Consider the following 5,832-nt stretch of genomic DNA (forward strand, 5'->3'; position numbering starts at 1 on the left):
TTTTGATTGATTTTCTTTTTGAAAAACAGGTCAGCCTTAATTTTTGATCTAGTTTTTAACTCTAAGATCGTTTCAAAACTAAGAAATATTTGAAAGGAAAAGAGAGCACAGCTCATTTGGGCGGCTCTTTAATTTGGGGTTGGAAATGAATTCAAGTGAGCTAATCATGTTAAGACTAGAACCTTTTCAATTTTTGTTTTGAAAAGAGAATTGAAGCACGTCTCCTTAGGAGGTTTCTTAATCAGTTTTGAACATTGTTAGTTTTAATTGAGATTATCTACTCTTGTTAAAATCTTGAGATTTTTCAAAAGAATTTGGAAACTGTTCAAAACTTTTACAAGCTGTTTTTAGAATTTGAGAATTTTTTTTCAGCTTTTACAAGCTGTTTTTAGAATTTCCAAACTTAGAGCACCTCAACTTTTAAGTTGGTTTTAAAATCGTTTAAATAATTTAAAAATGGAGAAGATCTCACTCCCAGCGAGCTATCCCCAAATTGTCTTGGTTCAGATTATTTTCTTCTTGATTAATTTTTTTTAAATGATTCTAAGGAAGAAGATGGAGAGAGAGAGAGAGAGAGCATGCCCATAGGGACAGCTCCTTAACTCGCCCCTCTAGATCAGCTCTAATAGAGCTAGCTTAGATTCTTTTTTTTTCTCTCTCTCTCTCTCCCTCTCTCTCTCTCTCTTTTGTTTTTGGAACTCAGCTAACTCAATAAAGCTACTTGGTTCTTAATTGAGTCCTTTCTGGAGCACTCTTTCTCAAGACAGAGAGAGTAAAAGAGAGCAAGCCAGGAGTTAGCTGCTTTGAGTGAGTCTTGGAAACATACCAGCTTTGGTTAAGCTGGTTTTACTTTTAATTGAAATGTTTTTAAAGATAGAGAGAAAAGAGTATGCCCATGTTGGCTGATCTAATTAATTTTTTTATAAAATGCACCAGCTTTAAATGAGCTGGTTTTGTTAAAGTCATTCAAAGATTATCTTAAAGAGGGGACCTTGTCTAGATGAGGTTCTCATTAAAATTCTTAAAATGATTCGAGAGAAAGAAAGAAAGATAGCCCAAATGGAACTCTGTCTTTAATTGGGTTAATCTCACTTTTAGGTGAAGTCTTTGGGAGAAAGAGAATTTATTTTCTAATTCTCTTTAATCATTTTCTCAGATGGAATCCAATTCAAGAAAATCTATTTTCTCCACCTGGAAACTTTTGAATTAGATTTTGTATTAAGAAGACCAAGTCTTCTTTTAAGATTTTGAAATTCACTGACCTGACTAAGCATATGTGTGGGCTAGGCAGTCCTAGACTCTATCAATAGCCCATCATGGCTTTGACTAGACTTCAATTTTGGTCATTTTCGTTCTAGAGTGCAGATTTTTCCTAAGCGTGGTTTCGAATTGGGACATGCAATCACACACCAGAAACTGATTCAAACAACCTTATATTATGGTATCTATGATACAAGATGGTCATTTTGACCCAAATTTCTAGTGATAGATAAATTGACTAAGTTAAATTTCTAACTTAGTTAAGATTAGGGTTTTAAAATTGAAATTCAATTTTGGATTTAACTCCTTAACTTTGGTCTGGATTGATCTTAAACCTTTATCTTAGCTGATTTGAATCTGGAATCTTTTTGCAAATTCGATTGGAAATTTGGATTTTACAAGTCAAGACTCTAGCTTGAACTAGAGTTGAAATTGCGATGGATCCCTAGACTCAAGCCTAGAATTGGATCGGGTACTTCATGCTTAAAATATTTTGTAAAATCTTCAAAGTGACACTGGAAAAGTTTGGAAAAAATTGGTGTGTTTACAGTTGTTAATTAACAAGGAAGTGCAACATTTAGAAAAGTAGGTGTTAAGCATTGTTGGTTTGGACCTTGCAATGATTACCCTATTACCGATAGGACGGGTTCCATCTCATTTCAATCGGATTCAAGGTGAGACTATATTTTCCATCAATGATGCATGCATGGTTTCTTTTGAAAAAAATTTGCACGTAAACAGTACTCACTTTGTTCAATAATTTTTTGTTCATGTGTTATCTGACTTGGGTGCTTCTCATTCATATCTCATAGATTGGCTACATTGCTTGGTTTATCAGCTCTATACGCTCCTTATGAGTTGCAAGTAGCTACTGTGACTAGGTTCCACAATTGTTGTGTTCATTTATGCGCTTGATGTACAGATACAGATTGTAGGAGTGCATTTTCCTACTAAATTAATTATTCTCGATTTGAATGAGTTTGGTGTCATCCTGGGAATAGATTGGCTGTATGAGCGTGAAGCATACATCGACTGAAATGCTAAAAGAGTGGTCATTCATTTTTTCCATTCATGTCCTATATAAGTTCAAGCTCACACATGTAGGTCTGATTCTCGGTTAGCAACGACTACACTGCGATGCGAGTGTGGCAGGCACTACACCAAGAGGCGGAAAACACGACCATAAGTTTGACGGTCACCATGCGCCTTCTAGTTAGCGACCAAATGGGTCGTCGTGAGAGAGACAAATGAAGGTGTTTTTATGAATTTTCAAAAAAGTTGTGGACTAAATATGTTTTTGGGAAAAGGGGTTTAGAAACCTAGCTTCCCAAATAGATTTCATTTCATCTCTAATGTTTCTCTGCTAAAAATTTTCTCTCGCATTTCATGTTGGTATGGTGCTTTTGATTTTCTCTATCTGGCAACATTATCCTATTTTATTTTCTTCTGACCTCTATCTTGCCTTTGATTGTTTGAAGAGAACATCTGATTTTCCAACCTTCAGCGACGACAACTTTCCTAGTAGGCACTACTTCTTCTCCTCCCTCATTTGATAGGTCACATCTTCTTTTTCAATGTCTCTCTTCCTAAACAGATATCAGTGTTCTTATCTCCTTTTCTATTAACATATGCATTTTTCATCTCATCGTTGAGAATTTAGTAAATTTCTGCTGTGTCCTCCATTGCAAGCCTGTGTTTGATTCTACTTACTAGCGGTTCGTGAGGTTTTGAATGCCCTGAATGTAGTCGACATTTGCCTTCTAGCTTTGTTGCACTTTTTCCCTTGAAGCGATTTGGTTGATGGGTTGATAGCCCACTGTTTTAATTTATTATTTTCAAATATTTAAAACATTTATGTTAAATTATGGATATTTGTCTGTTTATTTCAAAAATGAATATGGTCATGAATTTCGTTGCCAATTTGCAGCAGATTCAGCAGAATAATAGCAGCCTGTCTGGTTTAATTCGTTTTCGAATGTCGACATATTCACATTGCATATTAAAGAGAAGATGAAGGTAATTCATAGCCTTCTTGATAAAATCACTTGTAAGGCTTTATTATTTATTATTGTTGTTGTTGTTGTTGTTGTTGTTGTTGCTGCTGCTATTGGCAGAGGAGGTTAATTGATCTGTTGACGCAAGAACTGATTCTCTACCTAATCACTTTGATGAAATATCTTGTATCATCATTCTATATATATATGTGTGTGTGTGTGTGTGTGTGTGTGTGTGTGTGTGTGTGTAAGGTTGATCGTCCATAGAGCTGTACTATGGAATGATTTAGTATTGGTATCATATATATGCTTAATCTGTTAACAAACATCATTAACTTAAAATTCAGAGTTTTGATTGAACGTGCATTTGCTTTTAGTCATGCAATCAGCGTTGTTTGAAATTGTGAGGGATCAAGTATACCAGTTTGTCTAACAGTTTTAATTTTTCATGAGAATTTGACATCCAAGGATTTTTCTTAAGCCAAATGTTTGTACACTGGTTATCTAAGAATTTCAATAATTTGAATTATTTGCAGTTGAAGAATTGAATTTGGTTTGAGTTTTTGAGCAGTGTTCCATATCTAGTAGTATGGAAGCATCTATGTGGAACTGCTACAAGTTGCTAGTTCAACTTTTTCATTTATATGAAGCTCTTGTTGTGTTGGTTAATATGCTATTTAAGAGTTATATCTTTATTAATCTATCAAATTTTGAACTTGAATGCAGCATTGGATTTTCATGTGATCAAACAAACCTGTTTGTGAACAATCTCACAACACGGAAGCCATCCAGTCTCAGTCAAAGTGCAAACTGAGATGCCTTGCCCTTGCAACTTGCTGCCATCACCTCTGCCAATTGAAGTCTTACATCAGTAAATATCTTCATCTTAATGTGTTGGAAACTTGCATGCTGAATGAGTGATTTATTTCTGACTGGTGTAAACTATACCTTTTTACTTAGGATGATGTAATCAAGAGGAAGTTTGTTATTGTGCAGTTAAGAAGACTTCCACTCCATTCGAGGTAGACGACAATGTAGGGAGCCTAATTGCCCAATGTTAGCTTCATAAGCCTTCAAGGTGGGTCTTTCCCCAAATTATTTGTTTCTAATGCTATTGGTTCGTCTATTATCCCATACTCTTTTAATAATGGCTATGCTTGCATTCTACAAGATAGAGCCTAAGCACTCGGGTTCGGAAACAACCCCTGCTTCAAATGCAAATTTAGTCTTCTTGTGTTTTAAAGTTGGGACCCATCACTAGGTCCCTGTTCAATATTTTTCTATTTTGACATATTTTATTCATCCTCAAATTGTATGTAGGAAACCATGGGCAAATTCAAAAGAGATGGCCCATTGCACTGGTTATGCTAGTTCAATCAGTAGTTATTGCTATTTCTTCTCAATTACTTTTCTAATACATATAAAAATTGCTTGACGAGGGTAGTCACACTGATTTTCTTTTTCATGAGTATTATTCTTCTTAATGTAGGAAGACTTTGAGAATTTTTGGTTCGCATGCCCTTCAGACAAGGTTTGAAGTATGCAGAAGCAGTGTGCAAGCAGGTCTTTCTTTATCTTTTCTACTGGAAATTCTTTTTCGCTTTGGCATTTTTCAGTAAAAATTTGTTTGGTGTAGGATGAAATTGATCAGAAATGATACAATCCCTCAGGTTATATGGAACATAGACACTTAAAGTTAGTATATCGACATCCAGCAAAGTATAGTTTGGGTTTCGAGAGTAGAGGAAGGACAAAAACGTGTCTTTTACCATTTAACTTTATGATGAAAATGTTGGCTAATCTGATGGACAAAGGTCTTTACTTCTTGATCTTCACTTGTTCAGTTGCTTTTATGGATGCAATTAGCAGTTTGGGATTTGACTATATTGCTTTTGGACATTATGCTTCTGTGACTCACCCACCACCACATTGCCAAGATGAACCTTCCAAACTTGAACTATCTACATGTATGGTAAGAACCATCATAACTCTTTGCTAACTAAAGGCTTGCTTTGCGTAGTTCCTCACATGGATATTGAAGCTATTTAATACATAGTTTGCTAAATTATTTCAGAATTTTTGGTGATGGTTGTTCATAGATTGAATTGTGGGCAGTGCAAAAGTTATCATGTTGCTTACAAGTTTTACTATTTTTAGTTGCTTGCTGGAAGTTGATAGGTTTACAAATGTGCATAAAGCAATAATTTCTACAATTTAATGTAGCTGACCTTTCCCTTTCATGCTATTCAATTTGTAGCTTGAAAATTTGCACATATTTTGTTTGTCTATTACATTTTTTTTTTCTTTCATTCTTTTGGTAGTGTTTGCTTGCTTTTCCTTTATTTTCTGGGACCCCTCAACATTTTGATTTAAAACTCAAGCATGTTTTACTGATTTGTTACATAAAAAACAGGTTTATCATGGTAATTTTTATCGAACAGTTTTTTCGAGCACGTAAATTTTAGTTTTTTTTTACACTATAGTGAAAAGTAGAACTTTCTATTTTACCATGTTTAGGATTTATATTCAGCCAATGGAGTTTTTTTGTTTAGCATTCCTTTTCTTAATTTCAATTGAT

General features: G+C 34.6%; 1 long non-coding RNA gene across 1 annotated transcript; it reads left to right on the top strand.

The window, feature by feature from the left end:
* Positions 1 to 2,628: 2,628 nt before the first annotated feature.
* On the top strand, positions 2,629 to 5,058 carry LOC116266195 (uncharacterized). The gene is made up of 6 exons (XR_004175295.1): positions 2,629 to 2,652; positions 2,739 to 2,781; positions 3,188 to 3,276; positions 3,981 to 4,125; positions 4,251 to 4,332; positions 4,744 to 5,058. It is a non-coding gene; the product is annotated as an uncharacterized LOC116266195 (long non-coding RNA).
* The last annotated feature ends 774 nt before the right edge of the window (positions 5,059 to 5,832 follow it).

This window comes from Nymphaea colorata, chromosome 12 (genome assembly GCF_008831285.2).
Source record: "Nymphaea colorata isolate Beijing-Zhang1983 chromosome 12, ASM883128v2, whole genome shotgun sequence".
In the NCBI taxonomy this organism is placed as follows: domain Eukaryota; kingdom Viridiplantae; phylum Streptophyta; class Magnoliopsida; order Nymphaeales; family Nymphaeaceae; genus Nymphaea; species Nymphaea colorata.